Source organism: Oncorhynchus keta, chromosome 2, assembly GCF_023373465.1.
Source record: "Oncorhynchus keta strain PuntledgeMale-10-30-2019 chromosome 2, Oket_V2, whole genome shotgun sequence".
Lineage (NCBI taxonomy): Eukaryota > Metazoa > Chordata > Actinopteri > Salmoniformes > Salmonidae > Oncorhynchus > Oncorhynchus keta.
This window is the reverse complement of record NC_068422.1, coordinates 42,095,730-42,109,961: the sequence shown is the minus strand read 5'-3', so window position 1 is coordinate 42,109,961 and position 14,232 is coordinate 42,095,730. Positions and strand designations below refer to the sequence as shown.

General features: G+C 43.6%; 1 protein-coding gene across 3 annotated transcripts in view; it reads left to right on the top strand.

The window, feature by feature from the left end:
* The window catches only part of LOC127911046 (tetratricopeptide repeat protein 27-like), a 95,300-nt gene extending 85,059 nt beyond the window's left edge, over window positions 1-10,241 (top strand). For all 3 annotated transcript variants that reach the window (XM_052477083.1, XM_052477080.1, XM_052477091.1), the window contains exon 7: window positions 10,164-10,241. The gene's annotated coding sequence lies outside the window, so the exon portion shown is untranslated. The remainder of the gene's footprint in view (window positions 1-10,163) is intronic.
* The last annotated feature ends 3,991 nt before the right edge of the window (window positions 10,242-14,232 follow it).

Below are 14,232 nucleotides of genomic sequence, written 5' to 3'. Positions count from 1 at the left end.
GGACAGGGAAGATGGTTAAAATTGATGGGAAGATGGATGGAGCCAAATACAGGACCATTCTGGAAGAAAACTATGGTGGTCTGTGTGAAATATGTAGGTATTACAGACACGGTCAGCAAGAGGTTGAAAATGTCAGTGAAGATACTTGCCAGTTGGTCCACGCATGCTTGGAGTACATGACCTGGTAATCCGTCTGGCCCCGTGGCCTTGTGAATGTTGACCTGTTTAAAGGTCATGGTCACATATGCTACGGAGAGCCTGATCACACAGTTGTACGGAACAGTTGGTGCTCTCATGCATGCTTCAGTGTTGCTTGCCTTGAAGTTAGCATAAAAGGCATTTAGCTTACCTGGTAGGCTCGTGTCACTGGGCAGCTTGCACCTGGGGTTCCCTTTGTAGTCCGTAATAATTTGCAAGCCATGCCACATCCGATGAGCATCAAAGCCGGTGTAGTATGATTCAATCTTAGTCCTGTATTGACGCTTTGCCTGTTTGATGGTTCGTCTGAGGGCATAGTGGGATTTCTTAGAAGCTTGCGGATTAGTGTCCCGCTCCTTGAAAGCAGCAGCTCTAGCCTTTAGCTCAGTGCCAATGTCGCCTGTAATCCACGGCTTTTGGTTGGTGTATATATACATACGGTCACAGTGGGGACGACGTTGTCGATGCACTTATTGATGAAGCCGGTGACTGAGGTGCTATTATACTCCTCAATGCCATTGGATGAATCCTGGAACATATTCCAGTCTGTGCTAGCAAAACAGTCCTGTAGCGTAGCATCTCCTTCATCCGTCCACTTCCGTATTGAGCGTGTCACTGGTACTTCCGGCTTTCGTTTTTGCTTGTGAGCAGGAATCAGGAAAATATAATTATGGTCAGAATTTTCAAATGGAGGGCGAGGGATAGCTTCTTCTTTTTCTTTTTTTTTTTTACCTGTATCTGTGTGTGGAGTAAATGTGGTCTAGGTTTTTTTTTTCTCTCTCTCTCTGGTTGCACATATGACATGCTGGTAGAGATTAAGTAAAACTTCTGGGTGAGCATTTTCTTGTTTGCTTATGGCCTTATACAGCTCGTTGAATGCGGTCTTAATGCCAGCGTTGGTTTGTGGTGGTAGACAGAAAATTATAGATTAACTCTCTTGGTAGGTAGTGTGATCGACAGCTTAGAATGATATACTCTACCTTAGTCCAGCAATACCTCGAGACTACCTTAATATTAGACATCTCTCACGAGCAGTTATTGACTAATAGACACACCCTCATGCCTTGTCTTACCAGACGTAGCTGTTCTGTCCTGCCGATGCACGGAAAACAGAGCCAACTGTATATTATCCGTGTTGTTTTCAGCCACGACTCGGTGAAACATAAGATTTTGCAGTTTTTAATATCCTGTTGGTAGGATAGTCTCAAACAGAGCTCATCCAGTTTATTCTCCAGTGGTTGCACGTTGGCCAATAGAACGGATGGTAGAGGCGCTGACGAATTCTCACAAGGCACACTGATCTTCGCCCCCTATAGTTCCTTCTTTTCTTTATGGGGATTTGGGCCTTGTCTGGGAGCAACATTAAATCATTCGTCAGACTCATTAAAGAAAATATTTGAGGTGTGTAATCGCTTTTCTGATATCCAGAAGCTCTATTCGGTCATAAGAGACGGTAGCATCAACATTATATACAAAATATGTTACATACAATGCAAAAAAAATAGCAATTGGTTACGAGCCCGTAAAACGGCAGCCATCCCCTCCTGTTCCGTTCTTCAAAAATTCAGATCAAAAGGTCACTCCATCCAGCCTTTAGTTCAGCTGAAACAATGGGCTGGCACCAGTCACCTCACCGTTGCTGGACTCCCCAGAGCCTCTGCTGGCTGTGTGAGCAGGCATCTTCCCAGCCTACATGTGGATCCAGGAATCTGCAGGCTGGTTAGATGGTTGTCACATGTCTGGTCTTCTTCATCGGCACTACTTATGTCACCTTCCTGATGGTTGTCTGGAACACTCATATAAGGGTACTGTTAACACCAAGCTCTACAACATCTGTGTTTGTGACCAGTAAACAAATCCTTTAACAGGATACAGTAACCAGTGTGCCAAGACTACCATGCTTTAGTTGAACCCAATTTGTGGTGATGAAATGGATCGTAATTACTTGTGTTAACAAAAATGTACATATGGCATTATATAAATTGTAATATTGCCGTTAGCTCAGTTAGTGCACCTCTGTGTATTGAAGTATACGTTTCTTACCGGAGGATGAGTGTCTGAATGTCAGATGCTTACCTCTGTCACAAACCACTGATGTCTTTGCGCTGGCTCACGTTCCAGGAATGAGGTGAAGAATGTTCTGCAATGTCAAGGGCCAGCTTAGGCTTCACTCAAGGGGGAAAAATCTCGGAAATCTATTTGGAAAGCTCACGTCTGTCAGAGGGGAAAAAAAAGCAAGAACGGTCACAGAGGTTAATTTATTGCCCTGGAGTTTGTGGCTGTTCCGCAGTAAATCTCCCCAGTCCGCTCCAGGCTGATGTCTTAACCAGAGCTGGCTTTTCATGTATATTTAGACATTTATTTAAATATAGTTTAAAGTGGTTTTCAAAGATTATTAGCAGATATAGTTGTTGGTGTATGAAGCAAGTATATTTGCGCATCTCATTTCTCAAACTCTGCTATTGTTTTTATCAAAAATGTGGATTAGGCTACTCAGTCTCTATATGCATTAGAAACCTTTAAGATGTAACTCAGTGGTTGACTCTGTTTTTCCTCCAACACTAGTTGCACTGCCACCTTGTTAAATCTAACAACTTTGATAGGCTCAGAGCACACCACATGAACCATCCAGGAGGTTAAATTTCCTCTGTGCATTGATTTTGCGTGTTGCCTTGATTTTGATCACAATGCCCAGCACGTCAAATCAGATTATTCCTCCCCCTCATAACTTAAGCAGAACCGAGCGTATCCACCTCGGTCTGAGCCAGGACGTTGTGAGGGGCGATTGGAGTGTGAAGGCTGCCTTGTCTCCAAATGAGAGACTCAGGTTGTCTGGCAGTCGGCTGCTGACATACCCTAAACTCCTAGACTGAGACAGATGTCCTCCAGTCAGCACAGCACTAAGGCCATCTCCACCTCTGATCTGTCCCCCTTTAAACCTGCCCTAAAACCTGCCCTTACTTTTCTGTAAACTAGTTGAACATAAATCAAGAATGAAAAGCTTTCATTGCTGCTGTCACTTGTAGTTCGTTTTCCGGCACATTCGTGGGACCACAAAATGTTTCGACGACTAATCAGAGAACTGCAATTTTAGCCTGAAATTGTTGTCACCCGCTTGCGATTGTGGGGTCTGAGCTAAATGAGTCTTAGAAGGTCAAGCTTCACACACAAGAAAAAAAGATGGGAGGGCTATTTTTGTAGTCAGGATCACGACTGCATGGCTGATTGCATTAGATTGTCATGCCATCCTCAGTGGTTGAAGGGTGGAGCCATAGACTTAATAGAGCTGATCTGTTACTCCACATGTATTTTTCTTCACAGACCCACATCTCTCAAACCTTTTTACCATTTGCTGAACCTTAAGATTTACCTGCCCTCTTTAAAATTATCTGTTTTTATTTACTTACTGTATGGTCAGTTATTCTTCCTTTTGACATTTTTTTATACAGGACAACAACAAAGTAATTTCCCAATTTTCCCTTGAAGTGACTTATGATGTGTTGTCGTTATTTTATTTGCCGTTTTTATATAAATGATTCTTACGGATGTAATGTCAGAAATGAGAGAGAAGAGCGAGACTTCTAAGCTCTGCGGAATGTGTGGGTTGTCGCTCTCGCTGCTGCCAGTGAAATTTGATGATAAAGACGCAATGGCTATGAGCTAATGTCTGATTTATTAATTCGGAGTAGCTCTGGCGTACGCTCGCTGATCTTCTCTGTGTTAGGATGTGCACACACTTTGCCCCTGCCCCATCGGCTCTGCTGAAGCTCAAATTAGTGCGAGAAAGTCTCCAATTGAAAAGTACAACTGTCCACCTATATATCTGACCATTTTAGTGTGCTCATTCCCTCTTTATATGGTGACTTGTTGTGAGCGTTCTGGCCCAAATTTGACCAAAAGTGCAGCGCATCACCCAGATGGGTGGATGCTGCTCATTTGTTGATGGAAGAGGATGAGTTCTCCTCCCTTACAATGTAAAGAGCTTTGAGGTCCAGTGGAAAAATGGCATCCATCATTGTTCTTTTCATTACAGATACGAAAGCATCGTGGTTACAGTATATTTGAGACTGCTGAACCGTGTCAGGGATTGGATGGAGAAATGTTCCATGCTCATGTATAGCCAATCTCTTAAGTCTTTAGGGCCAATACAAGTAGAGGATTTTATGGGAACGTTTGGAATTCTCAGTCATTAGCCAATAACTGAACTTGCCTTTGATGTTTGTGAATTCTCACAGCAGTTCACTAAGTTTGGGGGTTTGGAGGTAAACTTGAATGTGCTGTAGTTGCAGTTGTCTGTAATTTTGGCAATGTATTTATCTGGATTACCATTTTTGTTTTGGCAATTTTTATCTTAATACCTTCTTAAAAACAAATGTTGTTTTTATAATATGATTTTATTGCTCTCTATTTGCTATTGGAGCCTATTGAAATTCCCCTTTTTGACTTTAATGACCCCAAACATTTGACTGACCAATATTAAAATGGACCTTCCCAAGTTATTTTCAACCATTTCTCAAACAGACTCCCTACTTCCCGTAGGCTGTCTGAACTACTGTCACGCCTATAAACCAGGGTCTGTTTTCTTGACCTACCTTTCTGCTGCTAGGAGGCAAATCAGTACCATGCAGCCAGCTGCGGTGTTAGAACTGCTTTTGAAAAAAAGGTTTGAATTAAGGTAATAAATGACTCAACGCGGGCCGCTGAGCAAGGCCACTCTGTTAAGCGCTTTGAGCTCCTCGACAGTCTCCCCAATGGGCCTGGGGCTCTGGCCTGCTGCTCCACCAGGATTCTCATCTCCGGAGTTTGCAGACAGGTGCTATAGTGTGACGCAGTTGGCCAAGCAAGCCCAGCCAATTAAACACTGCTGGATATTCATTTGAAATGGCACTGCCTCACCATCTAAATCAGTTTGCCATTGCACTTTAACTCAGGACAATGATTAATGTTGTTTCTACCTTCTAGCGGAATGACTACATAATGATGATGATTTACTGTTGCGCTAACGTCCCATTTGAGTTCCATCGTGACTCGTTTAGCATTTACAAACACATTCGGATCATGTGAACCTCATACACAACCTCATACTTCATGCTGCTTTTTTCCTGCATATTTGTTTATTCCTGAATGTCATCTTAATGTGTTGGATTTTAATTGGAGAAGCAACTCTTATTATATAAATGACATGTATGGCTAACAAACATACTATTCAAAATAGACTATTCTCTACCAATCATCCTGGTCAAAAAATGTTCTAAGCATTTCAGGCATCTAACCAGTTTTATGTAAAGTACTGTGCCGTTTCACAGGTGTTTCTGATACCGTTACCAAGATGTTATGGTTTCATTTTTTACATTTTTCTAATATTGTGTGAGAAGGTCATTGAGGCTTAATAACACCAGTGAAACAGTGTTTGGGAGGAATAATGGCTGACCTTTCTCTCCCCTCTCCATATTACTGTACTGCTGACTGATGAGTTTAGAAGCCTGCGAGTATGGAGATTGCACAAAGATGGTAAGGGGGGCTCTTCATAATGGCCACATTCCACCAAGATAGCAATAAGATCCCAATCTTAGTCGTGTCAATGCAAGTTCCCTCCATTCTGGAGATCTCAGAATCTTAGGTTTTGATATTAGTATGAAATCCTTATCTGAGATGAGTCAATGGAGACGAAGCTCACCTTGTTTGTCTGATCTTAGGTTGAACAAAAGGAAAGGGGGGGGGGGGGTCATACTGTAGTAGTCTCCTTTCCAAGGGGAACAGTTGGTTCAGCTAGATAACTTGGTCCCTTTTTATCTCAGATTTTATCAACCAACATATACATATATTGAAAGCTTTCAAAAGTACCGATCTTATCTCGCTCCTACCTTGGTTTTGGGGGAACTCTAAAGAAGAAAGCGTGTTTAAAGATGTAAGATTTAGGATGTGGTTATGATCCCATTCCACAATACTGATTCTGCAATGGGGTAGAGCTTCCGTTTGAGTTTACCGGATGTTTCTTTTTGTCAACTGTTCTTTAGTGCCACACACACAGAGAGAGACAGAGACAGCTCCTTACGTCAGTTTCAAAAGTGTTTTCCTGATGTCAGCAAATCCGCGGGAGTTATCATCTAGGGCTGGAAATAGGATTTCCTCTGCGTCATTGATAGGTTAGTTAAATTGAAAAAATCCAGATTGTTTTTTATTTTTTTTAATTTTTTTATCTATCTACACAGATGTGTCAGCCTGACTTATTACATCACCTAACTCAAAAAAGACCGTCTACAGTGAAATCCTGACTGGGCCTTGGGCAAGATAGGGTCTGTTTTGCTCAATACCGTTCCCTAGTCCGCCCTCCGCTTCCCACTGAGGGCTTCTGGGAAGGATTTGGTAAGAGAAGCTAAGTAGTCGAACTGGAAGGGTTGCCATAGTGACATTTGGTATGAGTGGAGGGGGGACAACAATGTGGGAGGAGGGTGATTCCATCTTAAATTGTTATTTTCTCTCTGGCCCCATAAGAGGAAGTCACTTTGATAGTCATCTCGTAACTTGGCACGGAGGTTGGGAAACACAAAGAGAGAGGGGAGGCGTCCCATGGGGGCTGTGTCCTAACTTCATCCTCCTCCAAGGCAATCTCTGTCCCCCTGTCAGTACACCACCATACTGATGTTGGTGATAATTATATTTCATAGCTTCTGTTATATTTCAAGCTTCGGCTTTGGTTACGTGAGATATATATATATTTTTTCAAATATAGTAACAGTTGGGAGTATTAATGGTATTATTTTACATGATTTTTCACAACCCAAATTGTTTAGATTAATAATAGGCCTTTAACTTCTTACATTCACTGCTGAAATTGAATACATTTGACCGCCAAGATATATTGTGTGTTATAAAATCACAAATGGTGGTCCTCGAGAGCTTTTGACGGTGATTTGGTGGTCCCCGGAATGGAAAAGGGTTGGGAACCGCTGGTCATGTTGCCTTCAGTTTCTATCCCAGGCCTCTGCATTAGTTTGCTACTAATTTGGCTGATTTCTATCAGGTCTCATGTTTAGACATGGCCCACAGGCCAGACAGGATAGCCAGGGGAGAACACGTGTTGACTCTGCTCAGAGGAAGTGAGCTAGTGAAAGAGACAAAATATCCATTGCCTTTGCGGCTAAATATGTAACCCAAAGCTCGTCACACAATGTTTCCGTGTGAAACTTAACTGATCTCCTCCTTTCCTGAAAGGTTATTGCAAGTTGCAGAGTCGAGCACAGAATTGTTTATGTTCTCTAAACAGTTACCCTTGAAATTCTGAGGCAAAGACAAAGGAATGTACTGGAAACCTTAAGCCTTACCATCTTTCCTTTCATACCATCTTTTCTCTTCTCTTTTCAACTCTGACTTGTGCTCCTCTTTGTGCCCTCAAACTATTTGTCTTCACTCTCACAAAGATGAATGTTGGGGGAGGGAGAACGGAGCTGTAATACAGACAACTCCCCAGTAAGCAGAAATCAATGGCAAGGAATTCCTTGATATATTTTTTTTATTGATTTGGTTTGTTTTTGTCAATTTGTTCCCCATATAATGATTTGTTTCCAGTGATCGTATTCAATATTTCACATACACAACCTCCTTATAAACCAGACTACATTATATTGCTCCGAGGTGGTGGTGTTCTCAGCTATTTATTTGTCCGTTTGTTAGATGTCTTTTCTTGAATAAACACTAAGGTAAGGCAGCCTTGTCGTATAGATGCAGAAACATGTTTGCTAAACTCAAATCAAACTCTATTTGTCACATGCGCCGAATACAACAAGAGTAGACTTTACCGTGAAATGCTAACTTACGAGCACTTAACCAACAGTGCAGTTCAAGAGGAGTTAAGAAAAATATTTACCAAACAGACTAAAATAGAAAGTAACATAATAAGAATAAGAATAACAAGGCTATATACAGGGGGCACCAGTACCGAGTCAGTGTGCAGGGGTACAGGTTAGTTGAGGTAATTTCTACATGTTGGTGGGGGTGAAGTGACTATACATAGATGATAAACAGCGAGTAGCAGCAGTGTATAAAAGGGAGGGGGTGGGGGGTCAATGTAAATTGTCCGGTGGCGATTTTATTTGAGGGCCCTGTGCAAACACTGCTCTCTGAGGTTCCCGTGGCCTTCAGTGTACAGTATGGGACACACCCAGACTATCTGCTAGCTCTCTACCCATCTCTCCTCCTGTGTGGAGGGGGACATCGGCTGGGCGAACAGCACCGGAACCTGATCTCTACATTTACACACCGCCTCTCACTGAGTCAGCCGCTGGCCTTGCTGATGGAAGGAGGTTTTCACTCAAATTCTCACGATACATGGCCCTGTTCATTCTTTCCTTTACACTGATCAGTCGTCCTGGTCCCTTTGCAGAAAAACAGCCCCAAAGCATGATGTTTCCACCCCCATGCTTCACCGTAGGTAAGGTGTTCTTTGGATGCAACTCAGCATTCTTTGTCCTCCAAACACGACGAGTTGAGTTTTTACCAAAAAGTTATATTTTGAGTTTTTTTTAAAGTTTCATCTGACCATATGACATTCTCCCCATCTTCTTCTGGATCATCCAAATGCTTTCTAGCAAACTTCAGACGGGCCTGGACATGTACTGGCTTAAGCAGGGGGACACGTCTGGCACTGCAGGATTTGAGTCCCTGGTGGCGTAGTATATTACTGATGGTAGGCTTTGTTACTTTGGTCCCAGCTCTCTGCAGGTCATTCACTAGGTCCCCCCGTGTGGTTCTGGGATTTTTGCTCACCGTTCTTGTGATTATTTTGACCCCACGGGGTGAGATCTTGCGTGGAGCCCCAGATCGAGGGAGATTATCAATGGTCTTGTATGCCTTCCATTTCCTAATAATTGCTCCCACAGTTGATTTCTTCAAACCAAGCTGCTTACCTATTGCAGAGTCAGTCTTCCCAGCCTGGTGCAGGTCTACAATTTTGTTTCTGGTGTCCTTTGACACCTCTTTGGTCTTGGCCATAGTGGAGTTTGGAGTGACTGTTTGAGGTTGTGGTCAGGTGTCTTTTATACTGATAATAAGTTCAAACAGGTGCCATTAATACAGGTAACGAGTGGAGGACAGAGGAGCCTCTTAAAGAAGAAGTTACAGGTCTGTGATAGCCAGAAATCTTGCTTGTTTGTAGGTGACCAAATACTTATTTTCCACCATAATTTGCAAATAAATTCATAAAAAAATCCTACAATGTGATTTTCTTGATTTTTATTTTTATTTTTCTCGTTTTGTCTTGTCATAGTTGAAGTGTACCTATGATGAAAATTACAGGCCTCATCTTTTTTAGTGGGAGAACTTGCACAATTGGTGTCTGACTAAATACTTTTTTGCCCCACTGTATATGTGTCAATCAGTAGGCGTGACCTTGGTCCTGAGAGACACATTTTACTGCCGCTATGGCAGGGAGGGTTCGCCTCTGACTCCACAGTGAGTAATGTGTTTCCTGCGGCAGACAGGAAGTAGGACTCACCTCTTCTGTCCTTGCTCACACAAAACAGACCCCCCCCCCACCACACACACACATACACACATACACACACACACACACACTCCCATGTGAAACTCCAGGACTGTCTACACTCCGCCATCATCTTCGACCTGGTTGGAGGAAGAGGGCCTATTTAAGTTATATAAGCTGTACTATACCGGCTTTCCAGTAGCTTGATTCTCATGGAAACTCCCGAATCTGTCATAAGAGCGTCCTAATTTTCTGGTTCTTATGCTTTCATCGGCTCTATACAGTAGATTTGAGTTTCCATGTTGAAGATGTCAAACTCATAGCTACGTATTTCTGTACCCTCTACTGTATTATGCCATCACTATCTGAGACATTTGACGATCCCTTTTATCTGAGATTGATGTCCCTATTGGTCCATGATGAAATGAAAGTGAGTGTCTTGAATCTCCATGTCCTTACCGGTCTCTCTACCCTCTCCCTGCAGTGCATACTATCTCAGCCCAAGTTCTGGGCTGTGGTGACGACACTGTGTCTAAGGACCAACCTCAAGAGGGGCAGCTCTCGACGGGTGCAGGGGGCCATGATGCAGACACAGGTAAAAGATGAAAGGTCACATAAGAGTTTTGATTCTATGAGATACTCTGACACACTGATGGTGAACGACACTATTGGTAGCCCACAATATCAAGTCTGATACTGTACATGAATGCACAGAATCACCCTAAATTATTTATAAGGCCATTAATGCTGATCTGTCAAGTGAAGGCACTTGGCATCATACCATTTCCAGGGCTTACATGCTCAATTATATAAATTCCAAACCTGGATTTACATTTTCTGTAGATTACATATGTCACATCATTAGCACAACAGTCTGCAAGAACATGTGCTGCATGCCGTCTGAAATCCACTCAGCCAAATCAGTATTCCCACTGAGCTGTGTTTGCGAAAGCACAGGGGCCTTTGAAATAACCCAGCAGAGGACAGACACGCTCCCCCTGTGCTGGGGTTCCTGTACCCGTTTAGAATATTTGTCATGGTGTCTGTCTGGGAATAAGTTATGCTCTTCTCAGGTCTGCTTTAAACTGATGGGGATGACATCATGTTGTGTGTGCCTGTTGCTTTATCCAGCCCAGCTTCAGTGCTCCAGGTGTGCAGTGAGCTGTCAGTCGCAGACAGACGAGGTCAGAGTCATAAAGCAGGAGGTTGGGGCCTGGTATAAGACGGTCCGATGTCTGGTATAGAACAGGAGACTCTTAAAGAAGCCAGACACTAGTGCTGCCCCATGGTTTTGTGACATAAAGGAAAGTGAAAGTCTGGTTTCCATCTCCCTAGCCTCCCCTCCTAAAATGTTTGCACACGGAGCTCTGCACTCTTATCCCGAAACCTGATTTGACAGACAGGACCTGTAGGGGGGCGAAACAGCTGAGGGAGCCCTCTAGGGAGAGCCGTGTGACAGGCGGGGGGGGTTCGGTCATCTAGGGGGTGGGGGAGTCACCTGTCCATCACTGTGCAAGGAAGACGTCAATCACTCAATGATCCCACCACTGACACCAACCCCATCTGCACCCGGCCCTAATCCCCTGTGAGACAGACATGCTCAATCACCGTTTCTCCCAGAATGCCAGAACCCAAAGAGAGACACATCAGAGCGAGAGTTGACAGGCGGCTCACACGCACCAATGACTGAGAGTTGGAGGGAATGGAGAAAATAAAATAGTTTGCCCTCCTTTGTTTCAAATTTCTTCTCCCTCAGGGTGATGTTTTGACTTAAAATCTCCTTGGCTGCTGAAGGGGGGAAAATGTGGAGGAAATATGTTATGTGTTGAGTTGTTTTATGTCGGAGCAGGAATTATTAACCCCGTCCTGCTCCAATAAGCCACTGGGGGACTTCTGTGAGGAAGCTTAGCTGGGCCCATGGAGATCCGACTGGGTTTTGTTTATCACGATCAAGCTCCTCATTGGGTGGAGTACATAGCTGTGGCACTAATGGCTGCCCCCTCAAGGGAATGAGTGATTATAATAAACTGCACTTCCCTGTCTTTGTTGTCTGTCATTTCCACTTCTTATTTCCTGTGTTTGAGAGTGGACACCCAAAGTCCAGATGTAGACTGACCTGAGGGAAGGCTAGGTGAAATTCCCTTCCTATCGTCTGATTGAATTATCTTTTCTCTTTTAAATGCTTCACTCTCTTCAGTTTGTAATCTGACATATACACTGACTGTACAAAATATTAAGAATACCTTCCTAACATTGAGTTGCACCCCTTCCCTTTTGCCCTCAGAACAGCCTCAGTTTGTCGGGGCATGGACTCTACAAGGTGTCCAAACGTTCAACAGGGATGCTGGCCCATGTACACTCCAATGTTCCCCACAGTTGTGTCAAGTTGGCTGGATGTCCTTTGGGTGGTGGACCATTCTTGATACACACCGGAAACTGTTGAGCGTGGAAAGACCCAGCAGCGTTGCCGTTCTTGACACAAACTGGTGCGCCTGGAACCTACTACCATACCCTGTTCAAATGCACTTCAATCTTGTCTTGCCCATTCACCCTCAGAATGGCACACACAGCCAATCCATGTCTCAGTCGTCTCGAGGCTTAAAAATCCTTCATTAACCCGTCTCCTCCCCTTCATCTACACTGATTAAAGTGGATTTAACAGGTGACATCAATAAGGAATCACAGCTTTCACTTGGATTCACCTGGTCAGTCTATGTCATGGAATGGGCAAGCGTTCTTAATGTAGACTGTATATCCAGGAAGAAAATGTGCTATTTCAGTATGAGGTTCCTTGTTTCTTAATTCTATCACAGCCAATAACGTAATTAATGACAGTCTATTACTCTCCTATCAGAGACTTGTAGACATTGAAACGCCCAGGGTCTTTTACCAGACAGGTTTTACTGTTCTTAGTCCACTCAAGCTATTTCTTATTTTATTAAGGCAGTAGTGGTGTAAACATATAAGTAAACGTATAATATGCAGTCTGTTTACTTTTATTTTGTTCCATAATTCGGTATTTTTTTTCACAAAGGTCGTAAGCCAACACCAGTGGTGAGTACTTTGACATATGTAGCTGGAGGACATTCCTAGCAATTGTCCTTATTTAGTTTAACAGAATTTGTTCCAACTTAACAAGTGTATTAAAAGTACACTGGTCTTGTTTTTTTATGCGTTATTAATTTTTATTTTTACCCCATTTATTTCCCCCAATTTCGTGGTATCCAATTGGTAGTTACAGTCTTGTCTCATCGCTGCATCTCCCGTATGAACTCGGGAGAGGCGACGGTCGAGAGCCGTGCGTGCTCTGAAACACAACCCAGCCAAGCCGCACTGCTTCTTGACACAGTGCCCGCTTAACCCGGAAGCCAGCCGCACCAATGTGTCGGAGGAAACACCTGGCGGCCGTGTCAGCGTGCATCGCGCTCAGCCCGCCGCAGGTGTCGCTAGAACGCGATGGGACAAGGACATCCCTGCTGGCCAAACCCTCCCGTAACCCGGGCAACGCTAAGCCAATTGTGCACTGCCCCATGGGTCTCCCGGGCGCGGCCGGCTGCGACAGAGCCTGGACTCGAACCAGGATCTCTAGTGGCACAGCTAGCACTGCGATGCAGTGCCTTAAACCACTCGGGAGGCGCACTGGTCTTATTCTGAATGTGTAAACGTAATATTTCTGCAACCTGTCAGATGTTTTCCTTCCTTGTGCAGTTGTATAAAATCAGTATTTTCTGGCTTACTGTATACTCATTTAATATACTTTCCATTACAACCACCATCTGCTATAATTGTGTTCATAGAGCAACTAATAACTCAGTTCAGTGAATCTGGATGTTTTTACTCACCAGTCTTCTCTGAACCCCAGTAGCCTGTGGCTCTTTCTGTAGGGTCTCTGGTCTACCGGAGCTCACCACATACCAACCCCGTTTGTGCTTTGAAGCTATCCACTGGCCGTGGTTGAAACAAAATTAGTTATTAGTCATCCGCAGTCTGCTTTCAAACAAACCTTGCTTGCCATTAAGGGAAACTGATTGCACCAAGCCAACTGGAAATTGAATTTCTAGATGAGGTTGATGTTCATCCCTAAGAACCGTCCTCACTCTCCTTTCAAACTGTAGCTGGAATTTCCCTCCAACTGCTGGTTGTGTTGTGAGACTAGTTATCAGTTCTTTCACACCTGTCAACATAGGTTTTATTCTCTGCCTTTCTCCCCTCTGACATGAGACATTGTTCAGTCCACACTTTCGCTGAAATGCTTTGGAACAGATATGGAATATCTTTGGAACAGATATATAATGCAGATATTGGTCTGTGGATGCTTGACATATCCCATTTTGGGGGATGGTTGAATGTGCAGAGGAAGTATTTCATCCTGGAGCATCAAAGCCTTTTAAGCAAAGAGCTCTATCCTTTAATTGTGACAGCTGGATCGGCTTTGCCTTCATGAATTCCTCTTCTGAGCATTGCTGTAAGATTGTCAAACCTCCAACAGATGACATGGCACAGGATTTACACCGACACTTCTCCGATATAACCCAAAAAGGTAGTACAGGTTT